Consider the following 24778-nt stretch of genomic DNA (forward strand, 5'->3'; position numbering starts at 1 on the left):
ACAATATTAGCCTTATATCTAGCTTTCTTAAAGTGTCTGAAACAGGTCTATTTGGAAAGTGCATAACTCTTTGGTTCGAGGCATGTGGGCTGCTGAATTCATATCTGTGCATAGATCGCCACCTAGTATTGGGTCCGGATGATTGCATATTGTTGTCCTGGAAGAGTCTTCGAAGTATCACGAGATAGGTGGCTCCTCCCTCGGACTACAGTGCGCATGGGCATCCTCTCAATCCTCAGATTGGTTTTTTCCGCCATTGGGTTCGGATGTACTTTCCTTTACTCGAAGTTCGGAATCGAAAAAAGTTATTCTAAAAGGCCAAAGGCCTTAGAGTTCGTCGGTATCGTTTCGATCGGTGTAGAGAAACTTTATTTAGAGTTATCCAGCTCCGGACGTCGAATCGGGCCGCAGGGCCTTCTCGACGCCACGTGGACCGGTTGTCGATGGAACGGACTCCTTTCAAAAGATGCCCTCATTGTAACGCTAAATTCCCACATACAGACAAGTATGTAACAGATGTCTATCCCCAGATCATAACGAAGACGACTGCCTAGCCTGTGCCCAGTTTCGATCCAAAAAGACGATCCGGAATTGAAGGGCGGCTAGGTTAATCATGCAGCAATCCGCGCCGGAGCCAGAAAATATCTTCGACGACAAGGAAGAACTTGTCGAAGTCGAAGAATCGGAGGGACAGTCCGATCAAGACTACGAGCAAGAATCCAATTACTACGTCGATGATGAAGAAGACATCGTCGAGGTAGGAGACGACGATCAAGGGATTGGAGCTGTCGAGGACGACTCCAGTGACGAAGCTGGGCGAACCATGAGTACACCGCCCCACAAAAACATTACGTCTGTTCCAAAGGCTCAGGTCGCTTCATCGCTGGAAGGCCTTAGCCAAGATCTCAATACCGATTCTATAGCCCCGCACTCCAGCTCGGCTAAGAATATTCAAAAAGAGCCATCTCATAAACAGCATCAAAAACTGTTGGCATCGAAACCAAAAACAGTGGAACCAAAACCAAAACCGAAACTGATAGACAATACAGTCTTCGGACCGAACTACGTAGACCCATCTGAGTCGAACAAAAAGGTTGCCGAGCCGAAGCCCAACGTACCTATACAAACTCCGAAACCGAAGGCCGTCGACCCGATAAAATCGGCTCCGAATGCCAATAAAACAAAAGGGGTTCTTCAAGAAGGCCTCGATCCCAAAAGGGTTGTCGAACCAAAACAGAAAGTTGACAAGCCAAAAGTAGTTCCATCGAAAACTATCGAGCCGAAGCCAATAAATCCAAAGAGGGACATCGAGCCGAAAACTCAAGGCATCGTTCCGAAACAACAGCTTCCGAAGACGCCTCAAGTTCAAAAGGGGACGATCGAGCCGACTAGAAAGGTCGAACCGATCAAAACATCGGCTCCGAAGAAACCAACACAGCCAAAAAACACGGTTGTACTGCCGAAGCCATTCGGACCGATTAAATTTGGTCTTCCAACTCCCCTTGACAAAACGCCATAGACTCTTGTAACGTCAAGACTGGTCGACCCAAAGAGCAGTGTCGGACCAAAACAGTTGGAAACAAAGGCATCAGTGCAAAACACAAAAACTGCTGAAGAGGAGATCTTCTACCCAGACCCCTCAGCAGAAGAACAGTCAAAACTTATATTGACCCTAAAACTGGAAAAGTTACTCTCTACAAAAGGAAAGTCAGACCAGTATCCAGTAAAGACTCCTATGCTATCCCACTAAAGAAGAAAAGGGACTGTGCTACTTCCCCTATTCTATTTGAGCCTATCCATCCAGCTATGCCTAACCCATACACATATTCACCCACACACTCAGAGGAAGAGGTGATTGATGAAAATAATGAGGATTACATTTACCCAGTAGACTCTGACCCAGACACCCAGCCACAACCATGGGTGGACTCAGTGGACCCTTATAGCTCTACACCCATTCCAGATACACCTGCATACCCTGCTAAGCCTTCCCCTACAGAGGATACGGCTGCATTTAATGCACTAATAGATAGAGCAGCCCTCCATCACAATGTAGAGATGCATGCAGACCCCATTGAGGAGGATTTCCTTTTTGACAATTTTGCTACATCAGAAAGGTCTGTAAAAACATTACCTATGTTGAAAGGGGTACTTAAACATGCAGGGGACATATTTAAGGAAACAACTAGGGCAAGGGTAATTAAACCTAGAATAGAGAGGAAATACAGGCCAGCACCATTAGACCCCACATATATTACGGGCCAACTGCCTCTAGATTTATTGGTTGTATCCAATGCACGTAAACGTGCAAACTCTCAAACAACAGGAGAAGCTCCTCCTCCAGACAAAGAGTTGAAAATTCTTGAGGCTTCAGGCAAAAGGGTAGCTGCCCAAGCAGCAAATACATGGCGTATTGCAAATACGCAAGCCCTGCTAGCTAGGTACAACAGGGCACACTATGACACCTTAGAGACACTCCTCCAGCATTTACCAGAACCTTACAAGGAACAGTCTGAGGAACTAGTACAGGAGGGAAAGTTAATAACTAATGCCTCCATTAAATGTGCCTTAGACGTTGCAGACACATCTGCCAGGCCAATTAACACCAGTGTTATGCTCCGAAGACATGCGTGGCTTCGCATCTCAGGTTTCAAAAATGAAGTTCAGTCCACTATATTAAATTAGCCAGTAAATCCAGATTTCTTGTTTGGTCCAGCTGTCGACAACATTCTGGGCAAAATGAAGGAAGACACTGAGACTGCTAAGTCAATGGGAGTCTTGCAGTCCCAACAACATAGGGGCTCCTTTCGTCGCTCCAATTACAGAGGAGCTGCAAGAGGTACCTTGTCACAGCACAGCTCAAATTACAAGGGGAACACGCAAACCACCTACAACAAAAACAATAATAGAGGTGGTTACCGAGGCAATAGCAACAAGGGCAGAGAGAGAGGAGGTAATACCACCAGATCCTCTACCAACACCAAGCAGTGACTTCTTGCTGCTACCCTCAGACCATACAACACCGGTCGGGGGACGACTACAGTAGTTCCTACCTGCCTGGCAAAACATCACCACGGACAGGTGGGTAATACAAATTATCCAAAATGGCTATTGCCTAGAGCTCATCTCCACACCGCCCAACATACCACCCGTACACCGTTCTATGTCCACAGAACATTTCAACCTATTGCAGCAAGAGGTTATCAGTATGCTGCAAAAAGGAGCCATAGAACCAGTACCGATATAACATCAGGGTACAGGGGTATACTCTCTATACTTCCTAATCCCCAAAAAAGACGGGTCTCTCAGACCAATATTGGACCGCAGGCCCCTAAATCAATACATTCTATCAGAGCATTTCCATATGCTCACTCTACAACAAGTCTTACCACTGCTGCAGCAAGGAGACTTCATCGCAACTTTAGACCTGAAAGATGCATACTTCCATATACCAATACACCCGGCTCACAGGAAGTATCTCAGATTCACAATACAAGGTCAACACTACCAATTCAAAGTCCTTCACAAAGGCCTAGCGACAGTAGCTGCACATCTAAGAAGACAGCATATTCATGTCTACCCGTACCTGGACGACTGGCGAATACAAGCAAAGTCAGCCCAGCAATGTGCCAGCAACATGTCTCGCACCATTCATCTCCTACACAGTCTAGGCTTCTCGCTGAACTACCCAAAATCTCACCTACAGCAGTCCCATGTACAACAGTACCTGGGAGCAACAGTAGATACTCTAGCAGCAAAAGCATATCCAAGCACAGCAAGGATCAACAGTATGCTACTGCTCATCCAAAAGGTCAAGCCACAACACTCGCTCTCTGCCCGAGTCTTTATGCAACTCATAGGCATGATGGCTTCGTGCATATTCATAGTCCCTCACGCACGACTACACATGCGTCCGCTACATCAGTGCCTAGCACAACAATGGAACCAGGCTCAAGGACAATTGAAAGACCTAGTGTTGGTAACCAGTCGGGCATACAACTCTCTGCATCGGTGGAATCCACAAAACCTTTGCAAAGGTCGCCTGTTCCAAGAGCCTGTACCACAGATAGTCATGACGGCGGACGCATCCCTGTTAGGATGGGGAGCCCATGTCCTTCAGTACACAGTGCAAGGCCTGTGGACAACACAACAGAAAATGCACATCAACTTACTAGAACTGATGGCAGTTTTTCTGGCACTGAAAGCATTGAAAATACATTTGTGCAACAAGACTGTGTTGATCCGGACGGACAACATGACAGCAATGTATTACATACAGAAGCAGGGAGGAACACACTCTCCACAACTATCACACCTAGCTCAAAGCATGTGGAAGTTGGCCATTCAAAGAAACATTTTTCTCATGGCGGAACACCTCCCAGGCAAGGACAATCAAATAGCGGATCTGCTCAGCAGACAAAGCCAACATATGCACGAGTGGGAGATTCATCCCAAAGTGCTACAACCATACTTCCAACAGTGGGAACAACCAGACATAGACCTGTTCACCACAAAGGAAAACGCAAAATGCCAGTACTTTGCCGCCAGGTTCCCACATCTGCAGTTGCAGGGCAATGCGATATGGATGAACTGGTCAGGCAGATTTGCGTACGCTTTTCCCCCAGCACCACTAATACCACTGGTGGCACACAAACTATGCCAGCATCCAATGACACTAATCCTAGTTGTTACAACATGGGCGAGGCAACCGTGGTACACAACATTTCTAGAACTGTCCGTGGTGCCTCATCAAAGTCTGCATCTAACACCCGCTCTTCTAACGCAGAGCCATGGAGACATACAGCACCCAGATCCAGCTGAAACTTGCAATCTGGCTCCTGAAGTCCTAGAGTTTGGGTACCTAAACTTACCTCCAGACAGCATGAATATTATCAAAGAGGCACGAAAACCTGCTACCAGAGCATGTTACGCTTCAAAGTGGAAGCGTTTTGTCATTTATTGTAATAATAATGACATAAACCCATTAGATGCTTCAACACAAAACATCATTTGCTATCTTTTGCACTTACATCGTTGCAATTTAGCTTATTCATCTATACGAATACACTTAGCTGCCATAGCAGCTTATCTTCAAAACAGACAGCATCTTTCGCTGTTTCGAGTGCCAGCAATTAAAGCATTCATGTAGGGACTCAAGCGAATCAGTCCTCCAAAACACCCACCTTCACCAGTCTGGAACCTAAACATTGTTTTAACCAGACTGATGGGACCACCATTTAAGCCGTTACATTCATGTGAATTACAATTTCTAACATGGAAGGTGGCTTTTCTGGTAGCTATTACTTCGCTTAGAGTTAGCGAGCTGCAAGCCCTAACTATTCAAGAGCCATTTATCCAAATACATGCAAATAGGGTGGTGCTTAGAACCAACCCTAAATTCATGCCAAAGGTGGTATCCCACATTCATATCAATCAGACAATAGAACTGCCAGTGTTCTTTCCAAATCCACAGTCAGTACCTGAAAGAGCACTACATACACTAGATGTCAAAAGAGCTCTTCTTTACTACATTGACAGAACTAAGGATTTTAGGAAAACTAAACAATTGTTTGTTGCCTTTTCACCACAACACAAAGGCAACCCAATTTCAAAATCCAGGTTAGCCAGATGGATCGGTAAGTGCATTCAAATATGTTATCAAATAGCAAAACGCACCTTAACAGTTCCCCCAAGAGCGCATTCTACACGCAAACTAGGGGCATCTATGTCTTTCCTAGGAAACATTCCTCTAGAGGAAATATGTAGAGCAGCCACATGGTCTACCATACATACCTTCACAAGACACTACTGTGTAGATGTACATTCCAAACAGCAAGCTGCTGTAGCACAGGCTGTTCTAAAAACTTTTTTTCAAACTGCTGCAGCTGGCACAGGTAGCCACCGCTAATGGAGAGACTGCTATACATTCTATGCACAGATATGAATTCAGCAGCCCACATGCCTCGAACTGAATATGCTACTTACCAGTATGCATCTGTTCTTGGCATGTAGGGCTGCTGACATTCATATCGCCCACCCTCCTCCCCGGTGCCTGTCGCGGCTGTAGCATTCATTCTTTCTTGCATGGACATCTCCTACTTTACTATACTCCATCTCTGCCACAATGGCGAAAAACAATCTGAGGATGGAGAGGATGCCCATGCGCCCTGTAGTCCGAGGGAGGAGCCACCTATCTCGTGATACTTCGAAGACTCTTCCAGGACAACAATATGCAATCATCCAGACCCAAAACTAGGCGGCGATCTATGTACAAATATGAATGTCAGCAGCCCTACATGCCAAGAACAGATGCATACTGGTAAGTAGCATATTACTTATCACTAGATTCTGTGCGAATGCTACCTGTTGCTAACTATATACCTTGAGCAATTTAAATGCAAAAAAAGATTGTTGATGCAAAGGCCAGTGAAGGCACTCGGTCTGTGCAAGTAGGTGTGGACCCAGAAATACCCAATTAGGATTTGGCACTACTATTTATAAGTGACATTTTTAATAATCTACTTAGGTCTTTTTTCTTTTACATAAAGGCTGTTATTACTGGTCTTTTAAAGTAAACAATCATTCAAAATGAGAGATGATTGTTCGTGGCCAGGTTTTGCTCACTTGTCAATCCTTCCCTGTCTACCCTGTGGCCAAATAAACCTTTTTTCTCTCACGAAACAAGAGAGGGTGAAAGACTGAACACAGAATTTTGATCTATGATTCATAATTCTGACTGGAGATTCATTACCTTTATATTAACCCCACCTGCCAGATTGAACCTGGAGATTTTCATTCTTTAGCAGTGCACTGCTAGGTGGCATGCTGTGGCTCTGATGTGACACCACACCGACTCAGAATGAAGGAGCATGTAAGTGCCACACTCTAATCACGGTCCTTTTTTTCCGTGCCTTCTGACGTGAATCAGGAGCCCGCCTCACAACTTTGTCTGATGGTGATTTTGATATTCTCTGTCAGTGTGCTAGGGAACAATGTCCCCATTGAAAACAGCAGGCTTCAACCCATTCCTAGACCACAAGGAACGGATGTTGGTCATGGGCCCGCATGTAGTCTATCTTTGGTGCGTAGGCTCTGGGCATGACTCCAATAGGTGAGATAAGTATACCCTCGTGCATCGAAAGTTGACATGCCAACCCCAAAAAGGGTTGCGGTCTAAGCATAGGTCCTGCTAACTCTCCAAGTCGCTTATCGATGTTTGGTTCTGGTCGTGAGACAGTTCCACATGTGATCTACTTCACGCTAGAAGTAAGTCCAAGCATACGCATGAGTAGAGAAAGCTAGACTTGACATGATCTCATCTTGCTACTCTAAATCCTTCATGAAGGCGCAAAAAATGTTAAGATAAAATTTTCACCCCCTTGATTTCCCACCGATTCCGCAGTTGGTCCAGCATGTCCGTAGTTTCCTGGGGAGTCGTCAAATCCAAAGCAATTAGTAGCGTTGAAAAAGACCATTCTGCAGCCAAATGGGTCTCAGGATTCCTCCAGCTGGTCTGCCCTGACGTAGTCTACCCCTAGGGACCCACTGTCTAGCTCATTCTGATTTTTGTACAGACTTCTACACCAGTGCAAAGGTCCACTCTGGTTCCTGTCGCACTGACTTCCCCCTGTTTTGGTAGAAGACCTGGTACCAATGTCAGGCCAATGTTGTGCTGTGACATTACTAAAGTACAACCAGTAGTTTTACAGCGTAACTCTAATTTGAGATCTCTGCCTCTATACCTCTGATAGCACAGACTCCCTTCTCGTTTTAGCTCTGGATCGGACACAGTACAGAAGGCACATATTGCTCCAGAAGACACTGATGATGGGTAAGGCGACATAGGCCGGCTTCTGATTATCTGGACTTTGCTATTTAACTCCTAACACCGGATAGTGTGATTTTACAGGCCCAAACAAGTGAGGGTAGTCCTAATCTTTTATGACCAATCCCCCGAATAGGGAATTGAAAACAATCGATGCTTACAGGAATATAACATTTTCATCAGCCAGCCTGGCCCTTAGATACATCAGTGTGGTTTGCTTATTCAACAGACACGAGCAAGGCTCTTAAAGGATGTAGAAAGCTGCCTCTGTATATGGTATTCCACGTGGTGGTTACCCTGTGCACACAGTCCAGGGATTCCCCCAGATGTGTACAGGGCTCAATGCAAACCCTAAGTGCTCTATTTATGGTATGGTGGAGCCTTAGGCCCAACACAGATGAGTGCAAGACATTTTTTATAAACACAGTGATCAATAAATGACACAAAACTCAAAAAGGAGTTCCACACCAATTTTAAACAATGAATCTTTGATGAACTTTTAATTTGGGACCAAGATATACATTCTAAGGTAAGTACGTTTTTCAAGAAAAATACTTTTTACTTAGAAAAATGAACCTAGGGGAAAACAATGATGCGATTTCAGTGTTTTAGATCAACACCAGGCAAGGTTCATATGGACACCGAAATTGCACCACCACTGGCATAGGGGCAGCCGGGTGCAGAGGGCAGGTTCGGGACCGGGGCCCAATGTTAATCAATGGAGACTGGGGTCCTTGAAGACACACTCCTAATAGGTGAGTAAAGCGGTGTCAGGGGTCGATTTCCCGGGGTTACGGTAAGTACAAGGGGGGGGCCACAAGGCAGCCCCAAACTTACACCCTCAGCAGCACAGGGGCGGCGGGGTGCAGAGTGTACACTCTGCGTTGGGCACCCAATTCAATTTAATGGGGTAGATCAAGCTTGAAGAAAAGCTGCAGGTTGAGGCCTGGAGGCCGAACAAAGGAAACCCACCACTGCCCAGGTAAGTAGAGATGTTAGCGGGCATAGGGAAACCGTCGGTCAGGATCCTCAAGGCCCAGGGGCTTGGGGTTTCCTTAGGTGTCTGAAATCTTCGTACTGGGCAGGTCGTGGTATGGGGTGTGTTCAGATTGAGGCTGCAGGCGTCGTGGTGGAGTCGGGCATGAGTCAGCCCCCGGTGGACTCTGGCTAAGAAGTGCTGGGGAACCTTCACAGGACCGGTGGGCTACTTGGACTCAGGTCGTGGGTGTCTGGTGCAGAGGGTGGACCTGGTGAGGTTGTTGTTCCTCAGGCAGAGTTCTTTGGTAGTTTTTTTGGACAGTCCCCAGAAAATTTGGAGTCTTTATCGAAGGCAGGCAGTCTTCACAGGGCTTTGTAGGTCGCTGGACCTGCAGGGGTGAAAGGCAGCAGGCAGGCAGGCCGGCAGTGCTGGTGCAGTCAGTCACTGATCCTTCTCTCGTGCAGCTCCTCGGTGTCCGGGCTTCTTAGGTCGTCGTAGCTCTAGTTTCAAGGTCTGAGGGAGCCACTCAAATACTAAATTTAGGGGTGTTTTCGGGAGAGTAGCAGGTAGGACCAGGGGTGTCTACACTTTCAATGATTCACCCTCCCTTGGAAGGGAGCATAGTCCTAGCCCTGATTGGAGGAGTACCCCATCGTCATGAGGGCGTGGCCGGAAAGGTGTACTTTATCTCGCCTCCTTTACCTTAGGGGTGGAGTTGGCAGAGGTGGTTGCATCTCCTAATCTTTCTAGCTTTTCCAGACGGTTTTCTCACCCAGAGTGGGGGTGTAAATTGGGGGCTGCCATCTTCTGCTAGCAGCATAGGCTGTCGGTCGTATTTCAAAGGCAACAAGCTTGTAGGGGCATGTCCGCTTATCTAGATATTCCCACACCTGATATATATAGTGCATCCTACCTTAGGGCTGTAATGCCTGCTAGAGGGATGACCTTCCTATACCTTAGGCAGTGCTAGTTGGCATGGCACTCAGGCAGTGTGCCATGTTTATTTTGTTGTTTTGTCTGCATGCTACAATGGTAGTCTGCATGCTACAATGGCAGTCTGCAAACCTAGGTGAAGGGTCCCTAGTGGGCCCTTTTCAGTCCGAATGCCCTAGGTACCCAGGTATTATTTTGTTTTACAGGGGACCTAAAACACGCTGTACACTACAATCTAAACCACATATTTTTCCAGGCAAAAAGTGGGGTCTAACCATGTCAAAAGATGCACTTTCTCACCGGAGAAAAGGCAGAATCAGCAACAGAGCTATTCAAAGGCAGTCATGCCTTTACTAGGTTCTTGGGATTGACGCTTTAGATTTCTTTCCAGCAATTAAATTGTATGCTGGTAACAGGCATCATGCCACTCTGCAATGATCCATCTCTACCCTGATTTGGGCTAAACATTACTTCACAGAAGTAGATCTCAGCTGATTCCTAATAGATATTTATGTAATGTAATGTGTATTTGTAGTGCGCTGCTGGTCACCCCTGACTGTACCCAGGCTCTTCTTTGAAACATTCCCCGACACTGTACAAGGGCTGGAACATTTTCATAGCAGTGTTCTGGTGTGCTGCTAAGTGGCTCCATGCAGCTCAGCATAGGCGTTGTACCTACCCAGAGGTGATGGAGTGGAGCCACAGCCTCTGCAGCCACTCAGCCCAGACGTGGATTGCAGGTTAGGTTTTCAGGGGGCATCTCTAAGATGCCCTCTGGTGCATTTCACATTAAATCCCGCACTGGCATCAGTGCGGGTTTAATGTGCTGAGAAGTTTGGTACCAAACTTGTCAGTCTTCAGTGTCGCCATTACGGTGCTGTGGAGTTCGTAATGACAATCTCCCAGCACCATATACTCTTAATGGCATCACTGCACTTACAGTGCCCAGGAATGGCCCTGGGTACTGTAGGGGCACAGGGCTCATCCCCTTTGCCCACACCTCTGGCATAGAGCACCCAGCTAGAGGGGTGACTGAAGTATGCCAGGGCAGTGGGTTCTGTGGGCATGGCACACAGGGATGTGTGCCATGTCGACTCTTGGTTTAGTTCTGTACTTACCCACACACTGCCTTTGCAGGCTGACTGTCTGTCAGGGTACAGGGCCCCTGAGGGTGGATTTTAAGTGCTGCAGTACTCAGGGGTCTTCTCTGGTCACTATGCCCTGGGTACCTAGGGTACCATTTACTAGTGGCTGATAGGTGGCCAGAGATGCCAATTGGGTTTTAGTTTCAACACAGTTTTAGGGAAGGAACACAGGCCCTGGGTACCTGGTTGGCAGGAATCCAGGGCACACTCAGTCATAGCACATCAGCAGTTCAGAAAAAAGTGGGGGGATACCAAGGCAAGAAAGATGCCACTTTCTCACACCCCCCTCCCCGGAGTCTCTTCCCTTGCCTGCTTTTTCCCATGCCTGTGTGTCCTTTTTGTTTGTCTCAACCTTCTTGTGGTTGTGTTTGCCCGGCTCTGGTAGCTGTGTGGCGATGTGGCCTGTGGCTGTGGTCTGGTGCTCATGTGGGACGCCCTGGTGCCTCCGGGTCTAGCCGGCGCTGTGTGGAACCTTTAAAATAGAATAAATAAAATTAAAATAAATAAAAAGTGTACATTTGTAAGATATGAATATCCCCTTGCTTCGCTGTCTCAAGGCAAGAGCTGCAGAATAAATCTAACACGATAGAGAACTCTGCTGTGTGAGGCCTGAGCCTGTTATTTCTTTGTCATAAAATGGTTATCTCTGCTGTGTGATGTTTAACTGCATGTTCCAAGTTTCTTGCGGGATAGTAGATATGTTGCCTAAAGCTAGATCCTATGAGCCTGTGAAACCTGTGGAATTGTATTGCTCTTTGAGGACAGAATGTGTAAATGTTGTGTTGCGATGTTCCATCAATGATTTGTGTTTTTGTGGAGCCTAGGGTAGCTAGACTGGAATCTACACACCCCTCAAATGAGAAACCCTATTTAAAAATGCTGCGTTTACCCATGCAGGCCTATCACAGAATAGCCTCCGTTCTTCTCATATTACGTATACAATATTAAATTGCCTCTCAATATTGTATAGCATGTGATAAAAATAGCAAACTTTATGCAGAAAAAATAGAAAATACTAATAAAGCCTTCCTTTGAGGAGTACAGTGACTGTTGCACAGAATGTAGAAACAGACTTGACAAACTCAACTGAGTTTCTGATAATTCTTAACCTCATAGATGCTATTAAACATTCCTCCCCAGTGCTGCGCTGTCCATTGGAACTAGTGCTGAATGGACGTCCAATGGTCGTGTGCAGCACTGGGGAGGTAGTGCTGCCGTCGGCCAATGCACCGAGGCAGCACTTAAGGGGTTAAATATGCTGTCATTTCCAATAGAAACAGCTGACACAAGTACGAGGTCACGAGGAGGACAGGGGGTCCAGGCAGACACTGTATTTTTCGCATGGGCAGCCTCTCCTTCGCTTGAGGCCACCACCCCCCTTGGAGCGCATGTCCGCTCGGGGAGCATCTCCTTCGCCCCCACCTCCTCCCCGCTCGTAGCACACAAGCTGCTGGTCCTTGTTTTTACTACGTGCTACTACTTTTCCTTTCTTGTTCCTCTTCTCTTCTTTATTCTCTTTCCTGTTTCTCCTCTCTCCGCCCACCCTCTGCTGTTTTTTCCGCACCCAAGCTACAATTACTGCAGCAGGGAGGATTGGTGGGGATAGCAGCCTCTTTGCTGTTGTCTGCCACAGATTTTTGTCGCTCAGAGATACTGAATTATTTCCTTTTCAGGCAGGAGGATAGCTTTTATCTCAGCAAATTTGCTCCATATAGCGGGCATTGCGTGCATACTGAAATCTCATTGGAAAAATCGAAATTTGCTAAATCGCGAAAAACAGTGGGCCACAGAAATTACATTCATTGATGCCAGTGACAACACCTAAAGCATCAGCATGAAGATGTCCAATATAGTGGCGCCGAAATCAAGAATTTCGAGACCTTCAGACATTTCACTTACGCTGGACTGCCTTATCTCTTTCTCGCCCTCAGGTCCCCCTCTCACCAATCTTAGCCTCCAACTCTTCTCCCCCACATACTGCTCTCTACCCCTTTTTATTTTATTTTTTTTTATTTCTCTTTTCACTCTGTAAATATGTGATATATACTTGTCCAAGCCAGATCGCTGGCAAAATGGTATCCTTAGAAAATCTACTATTTGTATATATATGTTTATCGAGATGACCACTAGTGTATGTAGTAGACCTTTGTACTCACTTCCATTCCTATGTTATTCTTAGAGTATATCCATTTGTATCTCTTCCTTGAGTGACTTGACAACTTGTACATTTGCAATTTTTCTATTTGTATTTCTTTCCTGTGTGACTTTACAACTTGTACACTTGCATTTTTTTCCCTGTTTGTATCTTTTATGTAACTCATGTAATCCTAAGTCCTTATGTATCGCAACTGGTTCTTTTGTAAAGCGCTCTGACAACTTGAGTAATGTACGCGCTATAGAAAATCGCATTAAATAACGGCGGCATTGAGAGCCTCTGTGTGGTCAATCAGCGCTGGGTTTGTATCTGTTGTCCCCAGTTGGTGACCCTAACGCCTCCTTGGTGTCCTGAGAGGCACAATGAAGTTCCTTCCGAAGAAGTCCAATATCACCTGGTTAAAGGCCGCAATTCGAGCACGACCAGCTCCATGGGCTGAGAAAGCCAGAACAAGATCAGAATGCTCTTTGTCTAAAGATGGACCTGGGACTAAATCCGGTGCTGGTAACTGACTCCGAAGTTGAGGCCAATGTTTGGAGCAGAGTCGTCAACTGCAAAGATGAAGGATCTTTCCTATATCTCTTTTGCATTCTAGGATGACTTCTCTGTGCCCCTCCAAGAGGTAATCCTTGAGGATTTGCCCGTCAAAGGCAAGTGACAGCAGGACCTGGTTTGTGAACTGGATTGACCCCTCTTACCTTGGTGTTGTTTCAAGACCGTCGCCAAAAAGGTTTAGCCTCCTGTTCCTCAATGGCCTTTGCATGCATTTGGCCGTGTTTCTTGCATGATTTAGAGTCATGAATAGGGCCAAAGCACAATCTGAAGATTTTGTTTGCATCTGATATTAATATTTGTTTGCTACAAGACAAAATATGAAGCCTGACAACTTTATAGGCCATAGTTTTCCTATTTAATAATAACACTATTTATTAAAAACTATTAATAGTTTCTTGATCCAGTCTAATGCCTGGAGGCATTGAAAAAGTGAGGAATTTATAGGTAGATGGAGTCCAATAAAATATAATTAAAGAAAGTCATCCCTTGCTGTAATCATCAATGTTTTGGTAGAGGGTTCTGTAGGGTCATGATGAGAGCCGAAGCAAGAATGTTATTTACATTTCTTAAGCCATTTGGATCTGGAGACCCATTTTTCACTTCTCTAATAGTTTTTTTTATTTTTAAACCGTTTTATGCTGTCTGCTTTGGGTCCATTTTATGAAATTCTTTGTCTCAATAAACATCTGCCACGATGTTTTCATCTTTCCATAAGTTTGATTGTAAGTGAATAAGTTTAACTGCTGCATGAAAACCTCCTCTTCATTGATCCAATATGCCACTGTCTGAATTACTGTTTACCTTAAATGCAAAATCAATGTTATGATAGATTTTTTTATAGAATGAGTTTTTTCTCAGTGAAAGGCCATCTGAATGAAAGTCTGGTGCTGACCGGTGTTCACACCCCTTTCCTTTTGCCACTTTTCTTGGACTAGTCAGATTATCCTGTAGATCCTGAGCAGTACTTAATATTTAATTATTAGCCACCTTCCTAGTGCAACTCCCTGGTTCTAAGTGGTCTTTCTTACATAAATGAATACAAAATTAACTACAGTGTTAGTTTCAGGTCTCCTTTCCTTATATTTCTAATGTGATTCTTGTCTCGAAAAAGCATATATCCTTCTAGTTATACATAGTTTAAATTGCAATCACAGTCTCATCCTTTAGTATCTCAAGTAGTGCACCACGCTAAAACAGTACAGCCTCAGTAAGGATTAGTGCCAGAGTGATGAGCACTTTGCCAAGTCAGCCCATGCAAATTCTAGTACCAAATTGGTTCTGTCAATAAAGCAGCCTCACCATTGTACACATTTGGAAAGCTTGCTACTTTAAATGGCAAATGTCCTTCACAATTCCCCTTTGTGAGCTAGGTAGACAGATGTAATTTCACTTTGGGAATTGCCTATTTGTCAGATGTCAGGATGTGTTGTAGAACACACTAACCGAGAAAGATGTGCTTTTTGCTTTAATCATTCGTCCAAGGCCTTCCAAGGTTAGATCCTAAAGGAATACTTTTCCTCCAGAACATGTGCCTTCTTTAAAGTATATAGCTTGCTTTTTCTCGATCTATTCCTAATTTGGGTTAACCCCTAACCTCATTGGGCAAAAAAATTATGAAATTTCAACACCACTCTTTAACTCCCTTACGTAGATTAATAAAGTAAGCATTGTATCTGTATATTAAATAACTGAACAAATTGTTTATGATGTTCTTAGAGGAACATTGCAAGAAAAGATACTTCTTTGTTACAATTCTCCTTAATAAGAATGACAAAACAATCCTGCTTCTTTACACCTTTTGGTAGAACCCTTTCAGAGGGCCATGGGCCAAGCAGGGGCTGCAAGGTCCAACCATGGTGGTTGAGGCCTTCTACTCCTGATGTCCAGAGGGCCGAACTACTATGGACTAAGCAACTAGGCCAAGTATCCCTTTTGTACTTGACGGTCAGTGGTAGCTATTGGCGAGCACTCAAGGCTTCCTCGGGGTGGTGGGGAGGTGCTCGCAGCAGTGTAGATACAGGTAGTGAACATGTCCTGCCCAATACAAACTTTTGTAAGAAAAATAAGTATTTTGTTTCGAACGCTACATATGCAAGGGAATAACTATACTCTTATGCGAAAACACACTGCTTTTGAGGTCAGCCTGTAGTAGCTGTCGGATAAATCCCTGCCCCACCCTCTACCTTGTAATGTGCTCTGGGTTTTCCCCAATCACTGGTGGCCACATCCAGGGAGTGTGTACTAGTAGGCGGTACTTAAGTTCCTCTTTGACTCTTCTGTAATTAGTCAAAAGTGTCTATCGTGTCACAACACTATTCTCGAGTCGCTGGGGCCCCCACAGGCCCATTTCCAGTCTTACTCACTCAGACGGTATAGAAATGTTCCGCGGTGCAAAGAGTGCCCTCTCTATCGTGCTCCTGAGTCCATATCCTCTTCTGTGGAGACTGGCTGTGCGCAGTTCACGTTGCAGCACCCGTAAAGTGTAGGCTTTCTCCTCCGAGCAGCGCTGCCGGTTCATCCAGCCCCCATTACCCTTCCTGCACCCCCACCACTACTATCAGTCTCCCAGCCTACACCCTGACCCCCCGCCTACCATCAATGCCCTCACTCATACCACCAATATCCTCCCTGCCTCATCCACACCCTTCCCGCCCAAAACCCCTCTCCCCCCTAACACCATCCCGTACACTAACACAACGCAGCCCTGCTCGAACACCTCTCTCCTCCCTAACACCATCACGTACACTAACACAACGCAGTCCTGCTCGATCACCAGCCCACTCTCCCACCTGCACGCGAATTCCCTGGTCAGTCATTCACCTCTGACTGCCCCCCCCCCCCACCTCCACCACCTACCCCAACATGGACAACATCATGGCCACTCTCACCCAGATCAAAGAAGACATACACACCATCAAAGAACTACTCTCCACACACCCCATACACCCCTCACCCACCTCCACCTTCCCTCCCAAATTGTCCCCTACCCCTCCGGCTGACTCCCACACTCAACACGCCCTGCACCGGGCGTCAATCCCTGCTCATAGCCTCAGCAACTGCCCTCGCCCCTCTTGTCGCCCCTGCAACCCCTCACACAACCACACCTCCACGCCCAACTTGTTCTCCGCCCTTCCGATTAACTCTCTCACTCAACTCTCCCCCAACCGGACCTCAATCCCAGCTCGCAATCGCAACAACCGCCCTCGTCGCACCCACAACCCTACTTCTGACCTCGACACACTCACCCTTCTCCGCTCCTATGACCCAGCCCCCCAAAATCACACAACCACCCCACACCTCACCATTCCCACGTTACACTCAAATCCCCTTAGACCCCCCACACAAAACAGCAGATGCTCCATACCCAATAACCTTAGAAAAGTCCCTCTCGCTCTAGAACCACCTACCACCCTCAACACACCCCGTCTCAAATGCACTCTCCTCAACTGCAGATCGGCCTCGAAACATTCCGCCGCCATTGCTGATCTCCTCTTATCACTGGACCTTGACCTAATCATCCTGACTGAAACCTGGCTAACTGAATCTTCAACACCTATAATGGACATTCTGGTTCCTCCCAACAACCACATTATCAGGCTCGACAGATCAGGTAAAATTGGTGGTGGAATCGCATGCATCTACAGGAACAACCTTTATGTTCTGAAAGTCAATTCCACCTCCCTACCATCCCCAACATCCTGGGAATACATCTGCCTCGACATTATTAGTGAGGGCAAACCGATATGCTCTCTTCACAGCATTTACCACCCACCCAGGGACAACTTCATCTTCTCCCAACAAATCATGGATATGATCTCAACCAACTCCGGACGGCAGCTCACCCAAATATACCTTGGTGACTTCAACCTCCACTGGAACGATCGTAATGACGCGGTGGTAAATAGTCTTAAAAATGTCCTCGATGCCCTTAACCTCACCCAAATATGCAACAGCCCGATCCACGAGAAAGGTTCTATCCTCGACCCGATCATCTCCAAAGAGGACTCTATCCAACTCGAGTCCATCCAACCCTGTGACTGGTCAGATCATCATATTGTCACATTTTTCATCGATGAAAAAGTTAAAGTTAACCCGGCTCAATTCTCCAAGCCCAAAGTCTGGAAAAGAGACATGAAAAAACGAATCCCAGGCTCTCTGCCCCCTAACAGCTGCAATCTCTTACTCCCACCGACAGGCGATACGGACGTTCAAACCCTGACTGACCACTATCTCAACGCTATGACCTCAATAATTAATGAGGCTGCACCTATGCAGCTAAAAAGAGTCTCTACTAAAATCTCCAATCCTTGGTACGACGGGAGTCTCAATGAGGATAGACGAGACATGCGAATGGCAGAGCGTATCTGGAGATCAGCTCCCTCTGCAATGCACCTAAAAGATCTGAAGAAAAAGAGAAACGCCTACTTCAGGAAAATAAAACGCTCAAAAACAGACTTCTCCAGCTCGACCAAGCAAAAAACAAACCCGAGAAAACTGTTTGAGCTAATCAGATCACAATCCAAGGATCAACCCCAAACACTCAACACTGTGCGTGAAGCACCCTCCTGTGAAGACTTTGCTGCTTTCTTTATCCAAAAAACTGACAACATAAAAAGCGATCTCCTCATTGACGCAAGCCTCTACTCCAAACCCCAATGCCTAGCACCCACTGAACCAAAAAACAATGCTACATGGTCAACCTTTGGCACATACTCGGAAGAAGAAATTGGCAAACTGCTCAGCACCCTGAAACCATCCAATCACCTCACGGACCACCTTCCTGCTACCGCAGTAAAAGACTTTACCCCTTTGCTTCTCCCTCTCTGGACTAAAATTATCAACCGCTCTCTCCCAACAAGGAAGCATACCTGACTCCCTCAAAGTTGGTCAAGTCACACCTCTACTAAAGAAACCTACAGCCGACCCCTCTGATCTCAACAATTACCGTCCCATTACCAATATTCCCACTCTCGCCAAACTGCTGGAAAAATGCGCACAACTACAATTGACTAAAGACATTGAACAATTTGATCTCCTCAACCCTCACCAGTCGGGCTTCCGAGCAGGTCACAGTACAGAAACCGCTATGACTCACATAATTGACGACGCACTTCAAATGCTAGACCAAAACGACACCTGCCTCCTCATCCTTCTTGATCTCTCGTCAGCATTCGACACCGTTAAACATGAGAATTTACTAGAACTACTAAACACAAGAATGGGTTTATCTGGAACTGTTCTCAAGTGGTTCACTTCCTTTCTTCACAACAGGTTGCAGAAATTCAAGAGCAACAACCTGATGTCCTCGCCAATACCTGTAACGCTAGGCGTCCCCCAAGGATCCTCTCTATCCCCAACCTTGTTCAACCTAGTCATGGAACCTCTCACCACCTTGCTACAAGCATCCAATGTACACTTTCACATGTACGCCGATGACACCCAACCTTATCTCAAATTACAATCCCCCAATGACATCTTGCTCCTGAACTCAACGATCAGATGCACCCAATCCTGGCTTGCCGATAATCATCTCAAACTCAATGCCCTGAAAACAGAGTTCCTTCTGATCTCACCTCCAGCGAAGATCTCCACCACTCAAATATGGCTTAAACACCTAACCGCACTCAATGTCCAACCCACCATCGTGGACTCAGCAAAATCTTTAGGCATAACACTCGACACCAATCTCAACATGCAGCAACATATCAGCAAGGCAACAAAGGGAGCGAACTTTCAGATCAATACTCTGAGGAAACTTAAACCCTTCCTCCCAGCCAAAGACTTCCAAACCGCAGTACAAGCACTAGTCATCCCTCAAATTGAATACGGCAGCACCGCCCTCTGCGGACTCCCCCTAACTACAACCGCACCACTAAGAGCTTCTCTAAATGCTGCAGCGAGACTCATCACTGGTTCGAAAAAGCACTCCCATATTACCCCTGACTTGAAATCCCTGAATTGGCTGCCTTTTGAAGCCAGAATACATCTGAAAATCCCCTGCATGACACACAAACTCACCCGGCTACCTCGTCAGAAACTGACAATCTCTGGCGGAGCTAGAAACACTAGAGGCACAAACAATCTTCTGCTGAAACCTCGAAGATTCCGGAAGGAAAAAACATATAAGCGCTCCTTCTCAGGAATGGCGCCTAGGATCTGGAACTCACTCCCTCCCAAAACCAGGCTTATCTCTTCCACTACACTCTTTAAAAAAGAAGTAAAAGCTATCCTCATGGCTAAATACACTTGAACTATTATCTCGAACTCTGTTTATACTCTGCACCGATCTGTATCTGATGTTTGACACCTTTGCTTATTTGTATGAGTTGTCTTATTAATCACATGATTGGCTTTGCAGCCACCTATTTGTACTGTTTGATCTATTGATGTATCTGTTTGACTATGCTCTATCATGTACCCCTCTATGTAAAGCGCTCTGATATCTGCGAAGATCTTGTCCGCGCTATATAAAACCTTCAAAATAAATAAAAATAAAATAAATCCAGGGATCAGTGCTGCTCCCTCTCACCACTAAGTGGGGGTTGCGTGAGAGATTCTCTGGCTCTCGACTGGAGCTCCAACGAAGGTGTGACTTCTTCGGCAGCTTTCTGTGATCCTCAGAGAAGCAGTCAGGTGTGGTTGGTGGGCTAGACCAACCCGTCACAGCAGTAATCATCTCAGCCGGGCCACGGCCCTAAACACTGTGCCAGAAGAAGCTGCCGGTACCACTGTGGCTATGGGGTTGCCGCGATACTCACATCCATGCAAACGGGCAGTGGCCTGATTGGTGCACATCTGTTCTCCTCAACCCTTGCTCAGGGAGTCGCCTACTCCAACACTCTCCTCTTCCTTACTTAGCACACTGGACTTGGCAAGCAGGCAGAAGCTTGTGCTCCAGGCCTGGTAGTCTTGGTTTTCTTGGGGTGATGTTCCCACACCAAGCAGGGAGACGACTAGCAGGCCTTGGCCTCCTGTCCTGGTCACAGACCGACCAAAGTCTTGCAGAGCTTCCCCTTCTCACACAGTCCTCCTCCTGGCTACTTGGCAGATGACATCTAGGGTTTTAACTGCCCATTCTTATAGTCCATTTCTAGACACCAACATGTGATTTAGAGTGTGAGTCTTTAAAGTTTTATGTTAGGGTCCTGCTTCATTTGAAGTGTCCACATCTCTTTTTCTTCGTTCCCCTTGAAAGGATGTCTGTCACTGAAGACAGGATTCCGAAGCTGATTGACCCACAACACAATTCATGGGAGTGACCAGAGTTCACACCTGGATGTCAGCCACAGTGATATGTCCATCAGAAGGGTAATCCCAGGCTGCCAGCTTAACTGTTAGATTCCCTTATCAGCCCTATCATGAGATGTTTCCGGGCTGCTTCCTTGTGATGTATCATTAAAGCAAAGAGCAGCTTTTTGAAGTGTAAATGGGTCCAGTCTTCCTCTCCTCCAGTGTGTCTCCAACCCAGCTCACAGGAATGCAGCAATACACAAATCTGTTTGGGGGATTCCCCTCTTCCTCATTTCTTCACCTGGCAGTCCTGGGCTTCCCAAGATGGAAGCCAAGCTAGTCTATGTAATGTACCATTTCAGGCACACTTAGTGTACACTCACAGCACACTTACTGTCCATCCAACACAGTTGCCTCCATGCATTGTACCATTACAAGTACACATACATTCAGTACACACGTTCACTGTGTCAGCACACTGTTTAACACTCAAGCTTTTGTATACTGTATCATGGTGTGCTATTTATAAACACGCACTCTTTCAGCACACACCCACCATGCATGCGCTGCACATCATTTCACCCTTCATGTATTGCACTTCATGCAAGCACACATACACCAGCACATGCGTTTATTGCACATGCACTTCACAGCACTACATCCTTCATGTCCTGTATTCCTCACAGGCATACATACACTCAGCACATGCACTGATCCAACATTTACTGTGCAGCTCTGTTCTGGCCTCGTACTGTACCCTTCCCAGGCACACATACACCCAGCACAGAGTCACTACTCCTGTGCTGCGCAGCACAGCACTTAACATCTTCCTTATGTAGGCCATGGGTGAGTTATGCACAGAGCAGCATCATTTTGAAACAGGTGGGCGAGCCTGTAGGCCTCACGCCAGTGACACTGTGTAAAAATGTCCTGTTCACTACTACTGATCACTACACGGTATGATGCCACCAATGCGGTTGTGTTGCTTAACTCTTGGTGATTATTTTAGGTGTCCCTCCTGGTCCAACAAGACTGAAATCCGTGAGGCAGGTCTATGTCATGGCACACACGCATGATCCGTGTTCATCTATGACACGATATCGGTATTAGTGATACAGACAACAGTACAGTTGCTCACTCAGGGCAGGGGTAAACATCTTTAACCACACATATAACTTTTCTGTCCTAACACCAATTTTACCGTGCTATAAATGTGCTAGGTTGCTTCTTTTGAACACCTGGCTGTGTATGAAGGCAAGTCTGGTGCTCATTCTCACCCCTTCCCTCTCAAATGCTTGATCATTGTTAAGTGGACCAATATTTCGGGTTGTTTCTTCTAGCCACAGATTTCTCACCATGGGAAAATACCCAGGCATCAGATTTGATTTGAAGAATTTCTTCCAGCAATTCCTTCATATGCTGGTAGCAGGCATTATACGACTCCGCTGCAACTCCATCCCTCCCCCAGACTTTGGGCTGAACATTGCCTCACAGAAGTAGATCTTGGCTGATATCTAATAGATATTTATGTAATGTAATGTAAGGTAGATTTGTCGAGTGCTGCTTGTCGCCTGGGAGGGTATCCAGCTGCTGAATAACTGCAGATTCCTCCTCTTCGGAACATTTCCCAGGCGCCGTACAAGGGCTGGAAACTTTTCAAAGGAGTTTTCTCCTGTGCTGCTTAGTGGCACCATGCGGCTCAGAGTAGACTCTGTGCCTCCCCAGAAGTGATGGAGTGGAGCCACATAGAACTACCAAACCTGCACACTAATGACAGATCCTTTCTTTCCATGTTCTCAGATGCAGATCTAGAGCTTGCTCTCTCAATTGTTCTGTCATCTTTGTCTGCTTTTTCTCAGTGTGCAAGGGATATGTCCCCTTCGAAGACTTCAGGATTTAAATCCTGCAGGTACTGCCATAAACATGTGTATGTCAGAACTCCATCAGGTTTGTTTCAGGTACATAGGTTTGTCACACAACTCTATACATGTTCTGGGGACTGCAGGGAAGGCAGGTAAGGGACTGTCATGGTCAAACACACAAACCATTTCTCAAGGCCATTTTTGGGAGTGGTCCTCTTCACATTCGAAGTCATCAGGTAAGGGAAAGAAAAAATACAAGAAATCAAAGCCTGATTCTCCATCTCCTCACCACTTTCCTCAGAAGAAGTTGTGTGGACGTCAGAGTGCCTTTCCACCATGGTCTTCTACTGCGGAATAGATCCACAATGAACCCAATTCAACCCAAATTCCCAGGCCCACCAGTGACACTGCAACAATTTGAGGTATTCAAGGAGGCCATGTTATGCATCTTTGGCATCCATCTGGCTCCCTCTGGTGCACCTTTGGACCCCAAGGATCCTAGGGGTTCTCCGGTTTGATTACCCTCAGCGTATCCATCCTTAATGCTGTCTGTACCTCTTGGCTCCGCTGTTGGATGCTCTCAGTCTCCGGGGCTGACTCCCATCCCAACTGGTGCAGAGACCTGCGCCAGTCCCTGCTTCGTCGACCCCAGTGAGCAACCATGTGCTATGCCTTGGTCAAGAAGGAGCCTCCTTACGTTTGCCTGCTAAGCGCTCTTTAAGTCACCTTTTGTGATTTGTTTTTCACAGGGATTACATACTTATTCTCTTTTGCTGCCTTTGCTATGCCACATTGTAAGCGTAGTGTGTTTTTTATGTTTCATAATCACTCCTTTCAAGCACCTGTACAGCTGTTCTTTCAGGGTATGCACCATCACTTCAGGCGAGGTTGCTGTGAGGTCGGATACTGCTACCTACTGTTGTGTGAGAGCAGTGGCTGAAAAAAGTCTCTGAATCCAGTCTTGCTCCTGGGAAATTTAAAATTAATATGTAGTAAGATTGAGTATCCACCAGAAAGAGCATTACCAAAGGCAAGTAACTAGTTCAGTCACACAGCATGGTGCTAACTAACCACTGACTCCTACCTGTCCTGAAGATTAGACATCTGCTTGCTGTTCTCTTTTTTTCTGATTCCACCAACCAGAATTAGGATGAGATTGGTAAAATGCAGCCTTGGGTCTCTGTGAAAAAGTTATTCAGCAGTTTGTTTGACTAAGTACAGATGTACACCTACAGTAACCACCAATTGTTGGGGTGCTCCAAATTTTAGCAGGGTCTTTGTGTCCTATTAAAGAGGAAGGCTAAAATAAACATGGTGTGATCGATGGTCAGAAGACTTGTATGGACAATGTGCCTTCTTTTAGTGACAAGACACTAGATACAGAGTTTAACTGACATTATAGTGATACGTTACATTAAGTAATGGGATTGTGTTGACTCAAAAGTTCTGTTTGACCAAACTCACCAGTTGTGTTACTTAAACAAAGAAGACGAGTGTGTCAGCAGCTTTTGTCGCAGAATTGAATTTTGAGGAAGAGAAAACCCCACAGAATGTTACTGAGTCAATAACCCCAAAGCTGTGGAATAGACATTTGCCAGATGATGTGAGTCCAACAGTTGGGCTATTTTTATCACCAATTTAAACTGAAAATCCTAAGTTGTTCCTGGAGTATTCTCAGCTGGCTTTGATTGGGAGGTTTTCAGTGTTGAATTCCCTGAACGCTATTCACTATTTTTCCCAAGTTAATTTATAATATAAATCATAAAGCAAGTGTGGTTCTGATAACCCCAATCTGTGTGAGTTAGGACATGCTGTTTAGAACTGTTAGACCTCAGCTCTCAAATTTTCAAATCTTCACAAGTGTTTTAAATGTCAATTCAACACTACTGAATCTATGTTATGCCTTGTCCTTTGGGTCGCAAAGGAACTCCTAAATCAGTTACAAACCAGTTGCACTTAGCACCTTCGCTGCCATATAACCTTAGCAGTCTCTTCAGTTTATTACCGTTCAAAATATTTCTATTCATAGGCTATGGTAGTAACCTATTTAAAATTGCACAATAATTATGAATAACTGACTTAAAATATATTGTG

At 45.8% G+C, this 24778-nt stretch overlaps 1 protein-coding gene across 2 annotated transcripts in view; it reads left to right on the forward strand.

Annotated features, from left to right (window-relative positions):
• The window catches only part of TRRAP (transformation/transcription domain associated protein), a 737638-nt gene that overhangs the window by 451265 nt on the left and 261595 nt on the right, over positions 1-24778 (forward strand). The gene's annotated exons all lie outside the window — the stretch shown is intronic.

The sequence above is a fragment of the Lissotriton vulgaris genome, chromosome 10 (genome assembly GCF_964263255.1).
Source record: "Lissotriton vulgaris chromosome 10, aLisVul1.2, whole genome shotgun sequence".
NCBI classification, from domain to species: domain Eukaryota; kingdom Metazoa; phylum Chordata; class Amphibia; order Caudata; family Salamandridae; genus Lissotriton; species Lissotriton vulgaris.